This window comes from Petaurus breviceps, unplaced genomic scaffold, assembly GCF_028583685.1.
Source record: "Petaurus breviceps papuanus isolate PSGF00001 unplaced genomic scaffold, PetGlider_PUasm1.0 90700, whole genome shotgun sequence".
NCBI classification, from domain to species: Eukaryota; Metazoa; Chordata; class Mammalia; order Diprotodontia; family Petauridae; genus Petaurus; species Petaurus breviceps.
This window is the reverse complement of record NW_027187315.1, coordinates 4,533,505-4,553,847: the sequence shown is the minus strand read 5'-3', so window position 1 is coordinate 4,553,847 and position 20,343 is coordinate 4,533,505. Positions and strand designations below refer to the sequence as shown.

Sequence of the window (20,343 nt, the reverse complement as noted above, 5' to 3'; positions counted from 1 at the left end):
GGTGCTCTATTCACTGTGCCACCTAAGCCGGCCAACTTTCCCAATTCTTGGCAGCAAAGTGAAGAATTTAGAGGAAAAAAAATTAAACATACATTTTTCTGACATGACCAACATATGGATTTGTTTTGTGTACACAAGTTTGTTACAAGGTCTTTTTTTTCTTTTGGAGGACAAGGGGGGAAAATATGATGATACTTTTGAAAAGAAAGATTATAAGCAAATAGAATCAGATTTATAGCTGAACTGAGGTCCAGAAGAAATTAGCAAGTAGCAGCGACAGGATCTAAATGTAGTTCCTTTGACCCCAAATTCAGTGATTTTTCATAGTACCATACTGCCTCCCCCCCAAAAGAGTAAATGAATCATTTAAAACAGAACAGAAGGAAGTTCAGAAGAGGACCAGGGACAAAGCAGGGCAGTGTTAAACTGACATGTTAAATTTGAAATATTCCTCCTCCTCCTGTAAAAATGCCAAGCTGTATATCATGGCTTCACACGATCTTTTTCTGCCCTTTCTATGAGGAAACATGATTGTTTCTTGATGTTTGTCAAGTTCATGGTAATAAAAAGGACTTAAAAAAATAGCTATAAAATCTGTCTGGTACTAGGAGAAAAATTTGAGAAAGATAAACATGATACAGAATCTAAGAATAGAATCCAACATACATAACTGATTAATTTTGACAAACTTCATGCCTACGAAAACACTGAGAATTCAATCATTCAATAAAAATTGTTTTGAAGTGGGGAGTAGTGGGGTGGCTAGGTAGTGAAGTGACTAGAGCACTGGCCCTGAGCTCAAGAGAACCTGAGTTCAAATCTGCCCTCAGACTTATTAGCCATGTGACACTGGGCAAGTCACTTAACCCCAATTGCCCTGTCTTCCCCCACCCAAAAAGCAAAAAATAAAATAAAAAGGAAGTAAAGAGTAGTAAGGTAAAAAATAAATTTCAATCTATATTCTATACCACATAAATAAACTAAACTAGATTTCAATTAAAAAAAAACAAATTTAATTGGAAAAAATCTGGAAGAAAAATAATCTGTTAATTCTGGAGAAAAAAATATTTAAATAGAAGAAATTATCAGAAATATAATTTCATGACAAAAGCAATTCAAAAATTAAAAGAAACAAAAAAAATCTGCTGTTAATTTATTAATAAAACTGATCTGACATCCAGAATCAATTAAGGAAGTGGTACTTATAAGTGTACCAATACATTTCCCAATGGATCAATGCTCAAAGAGTATACCTGACAACATTCAAAGAAGGAAATGCAAATTAATAAAACAATGAAAAGATGCTCAAATTCTTCAACATAAATCAAGATGTCTTTGAGGTCCCTTCCAGGTCTACACATCTATAATCTTTCAATTAAAAGACTTTAAAATACCACTTGACATCTACAAAATCCATCAAAATAGTAATTAATAATAAAATCCAACATTAGTAAAATTACCAGGAAGACATTCTATTTTACTCTGTTGCTAGCACTGTAAATCTTAATGGTTTAGTAGTATTTTGGAGAAAAATTCTGTTGTTGTTGTTCAGTTGTTTCAGTAAAGTCTGACTCTGTGAACTCATTTAGTGTTTTCACTTACTAGCTATGTGACCCTGGGCAAGTCACTTAACCCCAAATGCCCTGCCCTCTGTCCTCCAAAAAGCAAAAAATAAAAAATAACAAAAATTACAAACCACTAATAATTAGAGAAACACAAATAAAAACACTCTTGAGGTTTTATCTCACATCCATAAGATTGGTTTATCTGACAAAAGGAAAATGACAAATGAAGAGGGCCTATGGAAACACAGGCAAATTGATAGAACTGTTAATGGAATTGTGAATAGGTATAGCCATTCTGCAAAGCAGTTTGCAATTATGCCTCAAAAATTAATTGGGCATTCATTTTGATTTAGTGAAAATACTACTAGGTCTATATACCCCAAAGCCATCAAAAAAAAAGGAAAGGTGCTCTATGTACAAAAATATTTCTATAAGCTCTTCTACTAGTAGTAAAGAATTGGAAACTAAGTGGGTACCCATCAAGTGGGATCTGGCTCAACAAATTACGGTCTATAAATGTAGTAGAACACTACTGTGGTAAAAGAAACAAAGATGGACTTTTTGAGAGATCTTAGAAGACTTGTATCAATCAATACAAAATGAAGTAAGCAGAATCAAGAGAAAAATTTACCACTGTAAAAACAAGCTAACTTGAAAAGATCTCTGATTAACACAAAGATCAACTATGATTCTAGGGGGATTAATTATGAAGAATGTTACTCACATCCCGACAGAGAGGTAATGGACTAACACAAAGACTAAGATACATGGCCAATACAGTACATTTGTTTTGCTAGACTACTATCATTTGTTACATAATTTTTTTTTGGTGGGGGGGCAGGGGGGATAGTACTTTCAACTTAACCCCAAGACATTAGAAATTCAATATATCCAATTATAATATCAATCATATCCAATTATAATAGTCCTTGATTTACAGTCATTCATTCAGTCCAATACAACATCTACTTTGGCGCAAATGAACTTTGGATCTGCATCCTAAAGCTTTTCCATCCCACTCCCTACCCCAACCAGACCATACATGTTCCTTCTCCCCCCTACTCCATTCAGCACAGTCCCTTCTTCTGAAGATTCACAAATTATGGTTTCCAAATGCCTACACAACAGTGAAAGCAGGAGCAGAGCCAAGTAGGTTAAAAAAATGATCATTGAACTAATAATCTAATCCATGTCTTTCCCTCTACCATCTGGTTCCCTTTCCATACTTATTGTGTATGACACCCTGCCACTTCCCACCCAGTAATTTTTAGTCAAGATGGCTATAACTAGCTGTTTTGGACCTTAACTAGTCATCCATTTCCTGCCTCTGTACCTTTATATCCTGTTCCTCAAATCTACAGAATGTATTCACTACTCACTACAACATCTTAGAAGTCACTGATACCTTTGAGACGAAATCCAAATGTCACTTCTGACTAGGAAATCTTTCCTGATTCTTCTACACTAGGCATCTAATTATACTGTACCTTTTTTTTTACACTACTATCTCCCCAATATACTCCTCCCCCCTTAGTGTCCCTTTCCTCTTCAAATTATCTTTTACTTATTTTCCTGTTTACTAGGTGTTCCAGGATAGTTCCAGGTCCTTCAGGAGAGGTAATGTTTCTTTTTTAGCTTTGTACTTCCAGGCTTAAGCATATCATTTTCCAAAAGGTAGTTTCCAAAAATGTTTTGTGTAAGGTACCTTCTTAAAAGACAACACTCAGAATAAATTCCAGAAGGCTTATAAGAATAATTCTTTTTTTAAAAGCACTGGAATCAAACTTCAGTCAAATCTTAAAACTAATGAAAGGAAAATTGCACTCTAATGAGTTCTAACCCACCCATTATAAAACAAGGTGCAAAATTAGTGTCTTCAGATGTAATGATTTTATTTGATTAAAGAGCTGAAAGTGGCCTTAGAAATCATTCAATCCAAAGATTCTTAACTTGGGTAGTTGTAACCTCTCAAAAAATTTTTTTGTAACTAAATTTCAATGTAATTGGTTTCCTTTGTAATCCTATGCATTTTATGCTTTTAAAGACATCATTCCGAGAAGGGAACCATAGACCTTCAGACTACTAAAGAAGTCCAAAACACAAAAAAAGGTTAGGAAGCACTGATTTAGTCTAACCTGTTCATTTGTAAAAATGACTTTCACAAGAAAGGACAGAAATTAGTAAGGGAACCAGGACTAAAATCAATATATTAAGTCTTGGTCTTTCCATAGATTGGGATTCAGAAGCAAAGATATTTAGCCACCTTCATGGAACAAGGATCAGAGGCAAAAACCAGGCAAGTCTTTGGGCAGGTCACCCAACCTCAGTACACAATACCACAGGCAACTCTCTCACAAATAGGTGACAACAAAGATCTGAATTAGCTGAGAAAGTATTTCTCACCATACCAATTAAATCATAGATGTGGCTCAAATGATTATTTAAAATACAACTGAGAATCAAGAACTATAGGACAAAATGGAAGTGAGATTTAAGAATAGAAAATTTATTTCCGGTGAAGGTTATTTTGTGCATTTTAAAGCCTGATATACCCTGAATCTCATTAACAGAAGCTTGTTTATTAGGTAATGGACATTTTTGGCCACAGAAATTTGCGGGGGGGGGGGGAATCCACTAAGGCTAATTACTAATGTAATCAGCAATGAAATCAAGCTGTTAAGTATGGTTGCATAATAGCAAGATACAAAGTAAAAAAAGCTAAGACCTCATGAGATTACAATTCAACATTAGGTTAAGACTCCCAACCTCAAGACCAAGAGTTTGATTTTTAAAGTTCTTTGGAAAAATCAGTGAAAGATCACTTACTCAATTTCTCAAAATGCTTTTTATTTTAGTAGGTTCTAAGTTTCTCCAAAAGAATTTCCAAGATATTTGTGAAGATGTACCCAAAAAACCTTTCTGACTTCCATGATACATATGAAAATATTTCTTGACCTTCTGTCGTGCAAAAAAAAAAGTGTGGAATTGCAAACTAAGAGACTTCATATAGAAGACTATGATACTGTTATCATAGTAAATACAATTTTATTCAATCAGTTACTGTATGGCTCTGTGTAATTTATATACACATTAGAAAGATTAACACAGTATACTGTCCAAGTGTATCATTTACAGCTGACTATGGTGTATGCAATTATTCCAATAAAAAACTGGGCATCAGCACCCCAACTCCCCATTAAGAATGGGAGATATTGTAAATTTTCTACTTGAAAATCACATTTTACCTCCATCTTTTCAATTTACAATCCTTTTTCTAGTATTATAACCAACTAAGGAAGGTGGTTGTCTACACTTAAAAAGTTACATTACAGAGAATAGAGCACCAGCCCTGGAGTCAGGAGGACCTGAGTTCAAATCCGGCCTCACACACTTAACACAAAAAATAGCCTTGTGACCTTGGGCAAGTCACTTAACCCCAACTGCCCTCCAAAAAGCAAAAAAAAAAAGTTACATTACATAAAAATAGGTAAAGTGTTGAGTGAACTATGAGTTTTTCTTTGTAATATAATGGTATTTGGGAGAACAGCCCCAGAAAAAGGCACAGGAAAAAAAGTTAGGGACATATTGGAAGGAACCCCTCTATTACGTATTTATATATCAACTGAGCCAAAACCAATAAATGAGAGGCAATGCAGCATTCAGGTAAGGAGTTTGTATCCCATCTCAGACAACCCCAAGATGTCCAATATGGACAAATTACCTAACCTCTTAAAAAGCCTCAGTTTCCTCATCTGTAAAATAGAGATAACAGTAACAGGGCTGTTTGTGAAGAAAATGTTTTGTGAAACTTAAAGCATCCATTAATAATTCTCAAGTTATAACAGTCCTTTGAATGTAGGACTAATTCCCTTAGCTCTGGTAATTAAAAGAACACCTCAAATATGTACAGGCTGTATACCAGGCAAGTCTCTGGGCAGGTCACCCAACCTCAGTACACAGTACCACAGGCAACTCTCTCACAAATAAGTGACAACAAAGATCTGAATTAGTTGAGAAAGTATTTCTCACCATACCAATTAAATCATAGATGTGGCTCAATGATTATTTAAAATACAACTGAGAATCAAGAAGCAAATAGGCTCTAAACAAACAAAACAGATAGTACAAAGTATATATCAATAGAAAATGTGCTTTGTGTCTATTTATACAAATGTATTTAGCATACAAGTCTAACCTTAAGTCTGGTTTCCTAAAGCAGAGAAGCTAGAAATTTCATATTACAAGGGAAGAAAAGGGAGTTGTAGCATAGTGCTAATGGAGAAAAACTGCAAAAGTAATCAGCTATCAATTAATAAAGGAGAACCAGAAAAATTAAATCAAACTCAAAAAACATAGCAGTCTGAAGTTATTTTACTAGGTAATAAACAGCCCAGCATACCTAAAAGGCACAGCAAACCTACCCTTGACAAGTTTCCTTCCAAATCACCTAGTTTGGTAATTATGTGACTCTTGCTTCTCATTTATTTCCTTCCCTCCCTCCCCTATTCAATCAATTGCCAAATCCTGTCACAATCACAATCTCAACCCTTACTGAAATATCCTAGTTCAGGCTTTCATTTATTTTCTCTGAAATTCCAGAAACAGCCTTATGGTGCCCTAGAAAAGGGTGCTGGATTGATAGCTAAAAGATCTGAGTTGAAATTCCAGTTCTACTCTTTAATATACATGATTTGGGGTTAATTTATTTAACCTTCCCGGGCCTCAGTTTTCTCGTCTGTAAAATGAGAGACTGACTTCTAAGGTCCCTTTCAGTTTTAGATCTATGTTCCTATGATACTGGATTTTTCTTCCTGCCTTCCTCAGTCTCTCTTCTCCAGTCTTCAAAAAGAAGACCAAATAAGTTTTCTACTCCTTATCATCAAAAACCTTCAGTGGGCTCCCCATTACCTCAAATAATTAAGGAATAGTAATTATACTCTCATCCTAACCCCACCCCCCATACCTTTCCCATCCTCTTCAAGGGCTAACTCAATTCCAAGCATGACCTGCTCAATGAAACCCTTCCCTGATACATATATGACTCCTGTGCTCTGTATCACTCACTCCCTCCCTCCCTGGCCCCCTAGTGGAAGTCCTCTCTCTCCCTCCTCAAATTTTCACAAGAACTGTGCCTAGGTCTTTTACTTTGCTCTCATACATTTATATGGAGCTTTAATCCTGATGAAGCACTTTCCTCACAACAGTCCTGTATAGCAGCTGGTATACATTTTATCCCCATTTTACTGAGAGAATGTGGCTATGAGAGATGGGAGGGGGGGGAGGGGGGGAGGAAGAGGGCTTAGTATAGTACAAAGAACACTAGATCCAGAGTCTGGAGATCTGAATGAGAATCCTGCCATCCTGCCTCTTCATCAGTTCATATAAGTTTTCCCAGATGTTAACTCAACCAGGAAAACAATACAATGGTGTAAAGACAAGCAATTTTGAAAGATGACCACCCAGGATCACAGAACAACAATGAGGATTCTTGCTATCTCCGTTCCTGACGGGGGCTCAAGACGAAAAATGGCACTCATTCTCACACACACGTGTGTGTATACATGTGTGTATATATATACATACACAGATATACACATGTACATCTATGTATATTTTGGGCATGGTCAATGAGGGAATTTGTTTTACTTGTCTATGAACATTTGCTACAAAAGGAAAAGGGGGAGAGGTGTGGAGATAAGAGGCAAAGAAATTACATTTTTGTTAATTGATAAAAACATGAAATTTAAAAAAAATCCTACTTCCCATACTTATTTTGTAAACCTGGACAAGTCACTGAACATCTCAGTTTTAATTACTTCAGCAATGCATTATTGTATGTATGTGAGGTTGTTTTTAAAGTGATTTGCCCAAGGTCACAAGCAGCATTTTGGGTTTGCATTTTCATTCTCCCACATACCTTTTTTCTTTTCTTTGGCAAGGTCTGCATTACACAGGTACTTAGTAAATGTTCGTTCAAATGAAGAGGTATATACTTCATGTTTCTGAGGATGTTACTGGATGACATTATCATAAAGTATAGTAATAATGACCCTGAAGTCATTAAAAAAAATAAATACACTTCAGTAAACTCTTTTTAAGAAGGTATATCAAACATTATGGGGAAAATTCCCACCTAAAAAGGTTAAAATAAGCAAGATTCAAATACTTTAGAAAAAACAAGCTTGTTATCTGTAACATGAGGCCAAAAAAATGAGGTACTGCTATATTATGTGCATGTATATCCCCCAGCCCTTCTTCCCTTCCTTTCCATGACCCCCTTCCCTCACCCTTTTAACAATTTTGTTGTTCAGGCATGTCTGGCTCTTCATGACTCCTTTTGGGGTTTTCTTGGCAAATACACTGGAGTGGTTTGACGTTTCCTTCTCCAGCACATTTTACAGATGAGCAAACTATGGCAAACAGGGTTAAGTCACACAGCTCAGTGTCTGAGGCTGGATTTGAACTCATGTCTTCCTGACTCCAGGTCACGAGCCTGGACTCAGTACACTGAAGGCTCATAGCTTGTAATCTACCAGAGACAAGCAAAATAATCATCACTTTGATGAAAAGCAAATGTTTTAAACCCAGAAAATATTTTAAACTGATCAATAGAGGGGAGGAAAACCAAAATGTGTGGATACATCATAAGCATGTAAACAGAACTTGGTTTCAAACACAATTCACAAAAGGACTTCCCCTAACTGGCAAAGAATGCACATGACTCAATCAGATATTCAATCAGTAAGTATTTACCTAGCACCTATTATGTATAAATTTGTACACTCCAAATCACTTTAAGTATCATACTTAAGTCTTCACCCCAAGGAGTTTACAGGCTAGCTGGAGAAATTTTACATCGCAAAAACAATTAGATAATAAGGCTCATGAAAAGGGAGCACTTGATTTATGCCTTAAAAATTATCTGTTTAGAAAATCAAAAAAAAAGGAAGGATGGTATGTCAGGCAAGAGGAACAACAAAGGAGGCACATAAGCAAACAGAGGATGATTTTATAGCAGTGTGGTCTGATTAACTCCAAGACTGGATTCTGATGCCTGCAAATTTTAAGCCACTGAGAAATTATATTTTGATGGATACAGTTTAGAATTCAAAACCACCTTGACAAACCTAAAAAAATAAAAAGTAAAACAAGAGGGGGCGGCTAGGTGGCACAGTGAATAGAGCACAGGCCCTGGAGTCAGAAGGACCTGAGTTCCAATCCTGCCTCAGACACTTAACACCCCAACTGCCCTACCTTCCCCCACCTGGAGCCAAAAAGTAAAAGTTCTATTTTTCTTCTTTTAAGGTATTCAGATAATAGGAAAAGACCATACACAAAAGTCAAACTGAGGGTCAAAGTTAAAATTCAGTGAATTTTAATTTACTGAATTAAATTAAGACCGCTAAAATGAGTCAGAAATGGTATTATGGAAAAGAGAGCTGGCCTAGGAGCCTGGGAGGCCTAGGTTCAAATACATCCTCTGACACAGTATGACTGTGGCCTTGGGCAAATCACAGTAAAATTGCAGAGAACACAGTGACTTTCATTGGTAAGAGTTTTCTTCACCAAGGAGGAAACCAGTAAAATCACAGATCCAGTTTCCTATTCCTAAATTCAAAGTGTAATAGTAAAATAATTCTACCATACTTGACACTTTTTTAGAATTCTCAAATGAAACCCCATTAGACAAGTCATATAAAGAAACTAAAGAGATTCAGACAATAAAAGTACAGGTAAAATCCCATTAGAGATAATACCATTACACACAAAAAAAGTTCCAAGTAACTAACCGCGCTGCTATATCCCTGAAAATACAACTCCTCCTCTGTTGCATTCCCTTTATTCATCTTATAAACATTCTCTATAACCTACTTTGTTCTAGTTTCTGTCCACCTAACAAAGTAACAAGCCTTTCTATTTATATTCGGGGCAGGTGAGAGGAGAACCAAAATTTCAATCCAATCTGCAAGAATAGCTAGAACAAAACTTCAGTTACCTTTATGTTTGTCGTGCCTCGACCCCCATCCTGGTCTCCCCCCTCCCCACCAGTTTTTGCTGATTCTGGTGAAGGCCCTGGACTCTTCTTCAGAATAAGGATTTTTAAATGAGGAATATAAAATAATGGAAAAGTTATGTTGATACACTATTACAAAAAAAATATTAAAAAAAAAAGTTCTGGAACCCCAGATTAAGAACCATAGCAATTATCTCACCTAGCTGGGCTCTTTGTAGCTCTCCCCCTCTAACACTAAGCAGCAAACATCCTCACACTTCCTGACCTTAACCTCAATCCTCTCTAACAAAACCAAGATCTCTTAGGAACCAACACACACAAAACCATCCAGGGGAAAGGACTTTTCACTTTCCTAATGGATCCAAATAAATTAATTTACTTTGTTAATTCTAGTCTCTTTCTGCTCTAGCTCCTCTTACTCAACATAATTCCACTACAACAAACTGCTGGATTAACAAAATTTAAATATCTGGTGAAGTTTGCCACAATGGAGTTTTAATTACCTGAGGTGAAAAAAAAAACAAATAATGTAGAAAGAATAAAGTAGTCAGGATTTTTCTTGAAAAGGTTAACTTGGAATTCTAAGTACTAGAACAATAAGAAATAAAGTTATTTAATTTCAGTAACCAAACACACATGAAAATAACTGAAATCATGAGACTATTTTTATACTAGGAAGAGATTTCTGACTGAAAACATTTCTTTAAACACACTAGCACAGATTAGTAAGAGATCATGGAAGTCTATTTTAAAGTAACTCTTCAATAATCAAATTGCCAGTCTTCTGCATTTGATAGCTTTACTAATATCCTCATTTATGAATAGGGAAAGAACCTAGGTTGAGAAGATGATGACCTCAAAGTCCTTTCAGACCAAGAACTATATGAAATAACAAAATTTACCTCAAATTTAAAAAATGCAAAGTACTTTAATCTAAAATGAATTTAGTAGTATTTTTAAACCATAACAAAAGCTTGAAAAATCATGCATATTTATGCCACATTTCAAGTATTATTTCAAGGGTAATGAGCTTCATTAAAACTCTATGGTAGAGTGAACATGACACCACTAATACATCCATATCAAGAAGACACTTAATAAATTACTTGATTACTGAGAAGTTGTGAAGGCTTTTAGAAATTTCCATGAAGTCCTTTTTGTGCTTCAATATGGATCTTTCAAATGACTACACTAAAATTTCCACTGTAATCCTTTCTGAGAATTTATCAAAAAGATCTTTCAAAATACTTCCCTTCATATCAAAAGACTTGAATTTTTCCAAATAGTCCCTATATTTAATCAAAAAATTTAGCAAAATAAACACTGAAGAAAAAAGACAGACCATCAAAATTTACCTACTCTGTAACTTTTATTTCCATTCCTTTCACAAGTATAATGATCAGCACTGGCCAAAAGGCCTAATATATAATTAAAATTTTTGTAGAAATAAAACTGATTTTACCTATTCAATTAAATTTAACATTCAGAGCATATTAACCCAATTTCACATAATTCATGAATGCCAAATATATACTCTAAATGCAGAAAAATCTAAAGGATCAGTACCTGGATTTTGTTAATTTTTTTTGAAACTTCAGGTTGACCCAAAATATTTTAAGAATAAACTCATCATGTTAATTCAACAAAATCTGTCTCTCTGCATGACCACAGACATACCACTGAATGAGAACTATAAATGCTACAAACTTTGTTAATATGCCCAGTGAGACCATTTTCCCAAATTGCAAAAAATTTATATTCACAAAATGATAACTCCAAATTTATATAGAATTCCTAATATATGTATTTATTCTACTAAAACAAACCAAGATCTTTTCATTTAAAAGAAAAATTTTCTGCAGAATAACCAAGTGGCACAAGGCCTCACAACACTTGAAGTAGCAGCAAATACCATCATACACAAAAACCAAGAACCTCCCCAAACAAACTGTGACAACTTCAAACATGTTAAAGAGATATACATTCCAAAAGCTATTTTTAACATTTCAAGATTAAGTCCTATAGGGTCAGCTAGATGATGCAGTGAATAAAGCACTGACCCTGGAGTTAGGAGGACCTGAGTTCAAATTCAGCCTCAGACACTTAACACTTACTAGCTGTGTGTGACCTTGGGCAAGTCACTTAACCCCAATTGCCCTGCCTTCCTCCAGAAAAAAAAAAATTAAGTCCTATGCTCAAAAAAGAACTAAAGGGACAAAAATGTAAGGTGTTTTTCCCCCCCAAGAAGGGCACTTTCAAGAATTCAAGCACACACACACACACACACACACACACACACACACAAACTACAAAAAAGCTTTTATTTTGGGGTGGCTAGGTGGTGCAGTGAATACAGCACCGGCCCTGGAGTCAAGAAGACCTGAGTTCAAATCCAGCCTCAGACAACACAAAAACTAGCTGTGTGACCTTGGGCAAGTCACTTAACCCCAAATTGCCGTCCAAAAAGCAAAAAAAAAACCCTTTATTTTTAAAGCAATAACATTAGAAAGATCATGGAACTTAGTGTAAATGAAGGTTAGCACAGAAACATTGTTATATTAAAGACTATCCAGTCAACAACAACAAAAAAATTCACATTTAAATTTTCAACCAAAATGCTTGAAATATAACTGATCAGTTCAACACTATATCTATCAACCCAAGATGCTATATATAAGAGGATTAAACAGGTCTCTAAACCAACCCAAATTTACACACAATCACTTCAATATCAAAATGCTGAGTAGTAATGAAAAAGAAAAAGTGTACAAGTCTCAAAAGATTCAAAAGCAAAAATTAAAAGAAAAAAACAAGCATTTCTATAATCTAATTAAGAATTGGAGACTTGAATTTGGAAGTTATGTGAACAGAGCAACTAAAAGGCTCATGCCCTTTGATGCAAAGATTCTACTGTTGGACCTGTAACTCAAAGAGCACAAATGACAAACAGTAACATACCCACCTCCCACCCCACTGCCACCAAAACATTTATAGCAGTATTTTTGTGGCAGCAAAGAACTGGAAACAAAGATGCCCATCCACTGGGTAATGGCTAAACAAACTGTAGCACATTGATATATAATGAAGAATTACTATACTGTTAAGGAAACTATGAAAACAATGACTAGAAAAGTGTGGAGAGACTTTTATGAACTGACAAAGAGAATTAAGCAGAACCAGGCAAACAATATACACAATGAAAACAATGTAAATGAGAACTGGAAGTGAATGCTATGAAATTATAATCAAGTTTGTCCCCAAAGAAGAGATATGAGACTAGACATATACTAGACTAGGACATAACACATAACTTCTTTATTATGTTAGTTTTGCAAAACTTTTTGTATCTTCTTTATTCTTTATAAAAGATGGCTCTTTAGGAGATGGGAAATGCAGGGTGTCCCAAAAGACTTTTACAATATCCTTTTTTAAGTGATGCAAAATCAAAAGGTATCAATGAAAAAAGGCTTGAGGAGCACAGGTGTAAGTCACTTGCTTTCAAAAGTTAAACTGAAATTGGTTGCTGTGTAAATTTCCTTGAAATATCAGCAAAATGTATTTGGATATACCACAAGAAAAAAAAGGATCCAAAGAAAATTCTAATTACTTGCTTCTTTTCACCATGCTTAGCTGTCTAAACAGTAATAAGAAGTTCTCAGGTATAGGCTAAAAGAAAGGAGAAGAGGAGGGAGAACTTAAATGAGTTCAAGTTACTCAAAAAATCTAGAAAATAAAAGTTCAGGTTTTTGGCTGTTATTTAGCATATGGCCTCCCAGGAAATTGTTCCTTCTGTCAGTTGTAGTTGTACCTTCACTAAAAGTAAGATTAACAAACAAAAAGAAGCAGTAATCTAAAAACAGCTAAGAGACTGAAAGGAGATACTTTTTTAAAAAGCAGAAGAGTCCTTGTTAAAAGTGCAAAAGTCTCTGGAGAACAAGTAAGCATAAAGAAAAAATTCCCAGTAGAGGAAAAAGTAACAGGAGAATTTGTTAGGATAGTAGGGGCAGGAATGTGTTTTTTTCCTGAAGAATTTTTAAATTTATACCTTTCAAGAATTTAACACAACACTGACCTACCTTTACACTCAGACTTCACTTTAGACACACTACATTTCCATCTACCTCAGTCTTTGTCTATTCCCAAACAAGGTAATAATGAAATTTAAAGCACGAAAGTTTAAAGAAGTCATGACCAAGTATACAGACATGATTTCCCAAATAAGAAAACAAAACAACTGCCAGCTTATCAGAGCAAAGATGTACTTAGAAAACTTTAAAACTAGCAACATTTATTGTATGAAACCAAGATGGCAGCCTTCTAAATTCTTGAATTACAACACATTAAGCATCTTTTTTAAGGTTAATGGATAAGGGCAATTTGTAAAATCAGCACAGTTAGCCATAACACTTCCTGGTACTTCATGGTACTGAATCAAAACGACAGTCAGTATTATCAAGCACTACCCAGAAAGTTAAAAATGACATATTAAAAAGTCCTCTAAGTATGCCTGATAAATGTTAGTTGATTAATCATACAAGGATAATAAAATGTTCTGGTAGGAAACTTTTTAAACACACCATTACAATTCACATACATCAAAAATTTTCTCCTAAAAAACAGATCTTTCATGAACACAACTGAGTTTAGTTAACTCACACAAATGCTACATGAGCATTATCTGCAAGTCAACCGTGGTGAAGTTCAAGTAGCTTATCAATTAAGAACATCCTATAAAATTATATCCCAAGGTACTACTACCAATCTTAGCCTTTTCCGATGCTTTTTTCAGCTAACACAGGAACCCGAACAATAATGCAAATACAACCCGTGTGTGTGTGTGTGTGTGTGTGTGTGTGTGTGTGTACACCTGCTCCATACTGTTTAGCCTGTGGGCACTGAGGAAATATAAATAATATCCCAAACTTTCGGCTCTCACCACAGGGGTACCAGGTTTTCATGTTAATAACTTGTGCGTGTGAACTTTAACTTTGCATGTAGAGAAATGGGAAGCTAAAGCAGGTTGAAGGCTGGTTTCTGCACTCACAGATTTTCAGTTAACAAATTAAGAGGCAGTGAAGGACGGGGACGTGGGACAGAAAGCCTCGTTCAGACGTCCAGCAGGATGAGGGCTCCAGAGAAATTGCAGGTTATCTGAAGAGGAGGGAGGGAGGGAGGGAGGGAGGGAGGGAGGAAGGAAGGAAGGAAGGAAGGGAGGAAGATAGGAGGGAGAGAGGGAAGGAGGGAGGGAGAGAGGGAAGGAGGGAGGGAGGGAGGGAGAAAGGAAAGGAGGGAGGGAGGGGGTGGACGAGGACTCGGGCCTGCTATCCAGGCGTAGCTGGGGCCTAGTTTCATTGCTCCAAATCACTCCACCTCAGTAATGGCGTTTGGTGTCAAGTGAAACGAGCCTAGAGAGGGACGCGGGAGCGACTCAGTGACGAGCAAGATTCTCGGGAAGCCAGGGCGGCTGACAAGGCTGCCCAGGGCAGTGTCAGCAAGCACACGCCGCCGCTCAAGCCTCCTCCATCCTCTTCCTCAGGCCCAGACAGGACGGGAAGGGGGAGGAGGGGGAGGGACGAAGCCGTCAGCCATTTTCCCTTACAGCCCAAAACACACACAAACACACACAGACACACACGCGAGCAGACGCACGGGAGACCTGGGCCCAGCTCCGAAATACCCGGAGCGGAGGCGCCCCGGACCTGGGCCCCAGCCCCGTCTCCCCGAACGCAACCTCCCACCCCACCCTACCCAGGAGCTGGAGCGCGGAGCGAAGCAGAAGCAGGAAAAAAGCCCGAGCCCCCGGGGTGTAGACCCGGCGCCGCGCTCACATACGCACACCCCCCAGCCCCCGATCCTGCAGTTTCATGCCGGGAGGCGGAGCGCCGGGGAGGGGTCGGTACTCACCGCACAACACAGGCGCCTTCTCCCTACACCGAGAACACAACGAGGCGGCGGCGGCCTAGGGCTGGAGAGCGGCTGCGAACGAGGAAGGGAGGGCGGGCTCAGCCCCGGTCACAGGCCGAGCGAAGGGGCATCACCGCCCCCCGGGGCGGGGGAAGGCAAAAGCCGGGGGCAGCAGAATGTGGAAAAGGCAGCTAGCTGGGAAGCCGGGGCTCCGACGAGGAGACGCGGCTCGGGGGTGTGAGCGCGGGGAGAGGAAGAGCGAAGGGGGAGGGTGGGAGGGACGGACACACCGAAGCAGCCGCACGGAGGGCTCCTGGGGGCGCACGGCTCTCCGCGCCGGCCCAGCAGCCGCTGCCGCCGCCTCCGGCTCCGTTAGCGGCGGCTCCTCCTGGCGCCGGGGCTCTAGCCGAGCTCGGACGGACGGACGGGCGGGCGGGCACCGGGAGGTACGTTTCTCCTGCGTCACCTCCTCCTGCTCCTCCTCCTCCCCGCAGCGGCGGCTTCTCCTCCCGGCGGCGGCTGCTGCTGCTGCCCCCGCTCCGGGCCTGCGTCCGCTCCCTCCCTCGCTCGCTCTTCGCCGGGGCTCCGACAACAGTCCCCGGCGCGGGTTCGGCCCCGCTCCCCAGTGGGAAAGGCGGCGGGCTGACGGGCGGGAGGGCCGGCTGACGGGTTCAGGTTCCGGCGTAGGGCAGGGAGGGGCCAGGCGGCGGCTGAGGCCTGTGCGACTGGCGGACGGTGAGGATGCGGTTCCTGACGGACAGCGGCTGAGAACCCAGTTCGCTACCGCTTAGTCCCGTCTTCGTCAATATGGCGGACCAAAAAAAAAAACGCTCGGGCGGCGGCAGCGGCTACGGCGGCGCAGACTCCCACTAGCCCCAGCGCCACCCTGAGCCCCGAGTCCCCCCGCCCCCGCCTAGTCCCTCCCCCTTTGCCCTCCCCTTCCTCCCTCCTCTAAGGCCCCCCCCCCCCCCCCCCCCCCCTTCCCCCCTCCCCTCTTCCCCCCCCTCCCCCGCCCCAGGTGGTGCTCGTGGTCCCGAGGTAGCGCGCGCACCGCCCGGGTCTCACGTCTCTTGGAAGCGCGTGTAACGGAGCGCCAAAGCCTCGGCCCCAAGAGAAAAGAAAAACCACCCCTCACCTCCCCCTCCCTCTTCCAGAGGGGCTGCGACCGAGGGGCCGTAAGGCGGGGAAGGAAGACGGCTGGAGGGATTTGTTCCTCCTTATGCTATCCTGGTTCTGAACCCGCCCAGCCCCAGGTCACGAAGCGGCCAGTGCCCGTAATTTTCCCCTCCTCTCAGGGTACCAAAGCGGCGGGAGGGCGGAGGTAGTTCCGAGGATCTGTCCAGAGGGTTACCCGGAAAGGGGAATTGGGGGGGGGGGAAGGGGGAGAGGGAATCCGTCGAAGGGAGAGGTTGGGTTATAGCGCGTGGAACAAAAAAAGAAAAGTGTCCAAGACCTGGAGGTAGGTGTAAGAAAAGAGTGAGTGGAAGGATAGGGTCGGGCTTGGGTGGCGACCGGGGGGCTACAGGGGTCGAGGCGTCGGGCCGGGGCCATGGACTAGACGGGGTTAATCGCGCAGGCCCCAGCTGCGTTCCGATAGTTTCACTTCTGCCGCTTGTTTTTGTTCCATTGTGAACCGCGCCGTCGCCGGCTAGTGCCCGGATGATGATGTCAACCAGCCACCCCCTTTTTCCCGGCTTGGGGGAGGGAGAAGACTCACGCGACTCCCCAGCGGAACTTGGGGCGAGAAGGCCGCGCTGATTGGGTGTTTCATCTTCCTCCCTCCCCCCCCCCCCCCCCGGTCATGTGGCTTATTGCTGAGGCTGGAGACTGGGTGGGAGGGAGCGAAATGAGGGGTTGGGGATGATGTATTCTATCGTACTGGACAGGTCTGTGCGGAGCTGATACCGTAGGGAGACAGGCGGCTGGCAGGTACGGGTACTGCCGCGTTAGCGCGCCCTTGGCTGCGAGCTGAGAGCGCGCTCTGCTAGTAGCTGGGGGAGGAAGCCCCACCGATGCTGGGCTGCAGCTTATCCGATTAGACCTGGCCTTGTCCTGCCTGTGTTCTGGCGCTTGTACTCCCCGCAGGAGCCCAGCAGAGTTTCTAAACCCCCTCCTCAAATGAGAAAAATCAGGTAAAGAGGACGAAGAGAACTAGAGTTTCTATAGCACGCCCATTCAAGGTTGTTTTGGCCATGAGCAGTTACTATCCTTGATCTTGTTTTAATTCTAAGTCAAAATTTGACTATTCATTGAATTCGTGTTTTAAGGTGATGATATAATCAGTACTCCTTGCGTGAAATACAGTGTCACTTAACTGTCGCCTGCCTCAGATTCTTCTGTAAAATTTGGAGGATAACAGCCCCCAGAGTTGTGAGGATAAAATATTTGTAAAGCAATTTACGAAACTTAAAAGCTGTTACTACAGTGCGGAGATTGTGACCGCAATTCCTAACAGTTTACTAGGCCTGCCAAAATCAACATTTTGTTTAAAAGTGCTGGTGCTTAACAAATTGCATACGAAATTAGTGCGTCCCTGTCCTTGAAATTTTGCACAGAGCAGTTGAGAGTGTGGGACCCTATGGAAAGAGCACTGACTCAGGAGTCAGACCACCTGGTGGAAATAATGTTCAGGTCACCTTTCAGGTGATTCAGGACAGGGTACTTGGCCTCCCTGAACCACAGTTCCTTCATCTATGACATAAGGTAATTGGACATGATTGTCTTTTGCAGTGCCTTCCAGCACTTATAGATCTTCGATTTTTTGGAATTTTGTAAAAGTCATTAAACTTTTTCCTCCTGCAGGAATACTTAGTTTGGAGACAGCCCAAAGTAAATTGTAGGTGCCACCTCCAAACAAAGCAACTGCTCCCTCTCCAGATTTCTCATAACTGTCTTGAACTCTTTTTTTGCGGTTGACCCATTCTGCCCATCATTGTAGTTACTCTTTTGTGCCCTACCCCTTTGTAAGCTCCTTGAGCCTTTTTTAATCTGAAGTACATGACAGTACCTGGCACATGAGAAAACAAATGTGTACTTAATATTTGGAAAAGCTACTATTTCCAGATAACAATATGTTTATAAAGCTTTATTACAAAGCTAGCTTGTATGGTGAATATAGTGCTGGACCTGGTGTCAGAAAGATCTGAGTTCTAATTTGACCTAAGAAACTAGCTCTGTGACCCTGGACAAGTAACCTGTGTTTGCCTCGGTTTCCTCATCTGCAAAATGGGGATAATAGCACCTACCTCTCCAGGTTATTTCGAGGATCAAATGAGCTCATATTTTGTAAAACACTTAGTACATTGCCCTGCACACAGTAAGCACTAGATAAATATTAGCTATCATTAGCTTGTACATTTTAATGTATTTGCAAATTTAAAACTGTATATGAAAATACACAGTACATTGAGAAATCTTAGTGCATTCTAGTCCATAACAGGCAATGGGGAAAAAATAAGACAAATATTCTTAAACACATATCCAACCCTAATCTCTCTTTCCTGCTGGACCTCCTAAGGAGGCATCTCAAACTCATGATCAAAATATGACTATCTTCCACTCCACCTCTAAATCTACCTTTTTCTGTTGCATGCACCACAATTCCTTCAGTCATCCAAGTTTGTAATCTTAGAGACATCTTTGACTCTTCCCTTTCACATAATTAGCTGTGTAAATCATATTGATTTACTTCCACATGTGAATATCCACTTGAACTCTTCACTTATTCTACCTTCACCCCAGTTCAGGCCCTTATCTTTCACCTGGTCTCTTGCCTCTTAATTGGCCTCCCAGCTCCAGTCTCCCCTTTCTAATCCTGCATGCGCCAAAATGACCTTCCTACAGCATAAATCCGACCATGTTCCCCAGTTCAAGAACCCTCAGTGACTTTGTATTGCATCTTAATTAAAATGCAAACTCTTCAGTTTGGTATTGAAAGCCCTTCATGCTCTGCATTATATTCAGACTGTCCTAGCTCTTCTCCAAGTTTAACAATTCATCTTCCACCTACTTACGGGATGTGCCCATTGCCAGTAGTGCACTCCCTCTTCAGCTCCATCCAAGAACTAGCTTCTTTCAAGTTTAACTCATGTACTTATCAGAAGCTTTTCCTGATCCTCTTGGGTTAGTAGTCATTCCTTCCTCACATTATCATATGTATACTTATATTTACATGTTGTATACTCCCAACAAAAATTAATGAAAATTTTATTAAGCACCTAGTATGTGCTAGACACTGTTAAGATACAAATATAAAAATGAGAGTCCCTACCCTCTAGGAGCTTACCTTCAAATAAGAGAGTGGTAGCCAAGGATAGGAATTTTGAGTAATCAGAAGTGAGTGAGGGTAGTTGATTATTGTTTAACATCTTTTCCAGAAGCTGTGGTAGTATGAATTTGAATACTGCTGAGAGTTCAAAGGGTAATGGGGTAGGGAGCAGATCAATAGGGCTGTCTACAAGAGATGGCTGGGGTGCATGAAGAGGAAGCATGATCTAGGACTGGCTAGAGATAATGAGTTAGGTGAGTTTGCCCTCAGTCGTTAACCAATCAGGATGGCTCAGCCCCAGGGCAGAGTTCCAGTGTTTAGTGCATCTAGAGGTCTGATCCTGAGGGTACTATTCCAGAATGGGAGGGACTGACAGTGGCCAGGCAGATAGCAAGATGTCTGGGATGGATAAACATGAAGCATAGTCTGGGGCCTGCTAGATAGAGTGGGCAAAGTAAGCTTGAAGTCAGAGACTATTTTTGTTTGGTCTTTGTATCCCCAGCTTCTAGTATGGTGCTTTGCTTAATACATGCTTGTTGGATTGGATGACAAAATTGTTTTCTTTGACCACACTCCCATTTCCATTCCATAAC

The 20,343-nt window shown here is 40.3% G+C and overlaps 1 protein-coding gene across 4 annotated transcripts in view; it reads right to left on the bottom strand.

Annotated features, from left to right (window-relative positions):
* USP9X (ubiquitin specific peptidase 9 X-linked) overlaps positions 1 to 16,779 on the bottom strand; it is a 269,058-nt gene extending 252,279 nt beyond the window's left edge. Inside the window, exon 1 of one of the 4 annotated variants that reach the window (XM_069065713.1) lies at positions 16,619 to 16,779. The gene's annotated coding sequence lies outside the window, so the exon portion shown is untranslated. Of the gene's footprint in view, positions 1 to 15,483; positions 15,632 to 16,618 lie in introns of those variants that run through there. The other 3 variants (XM_069065714.1, XM_069065710.1, XM_069065712.1) reach the window with 3 other exon arrangements.
* Between the last annotated feature and the right edge of the window lie 3,564 nt (positions 16,780 to 20,343).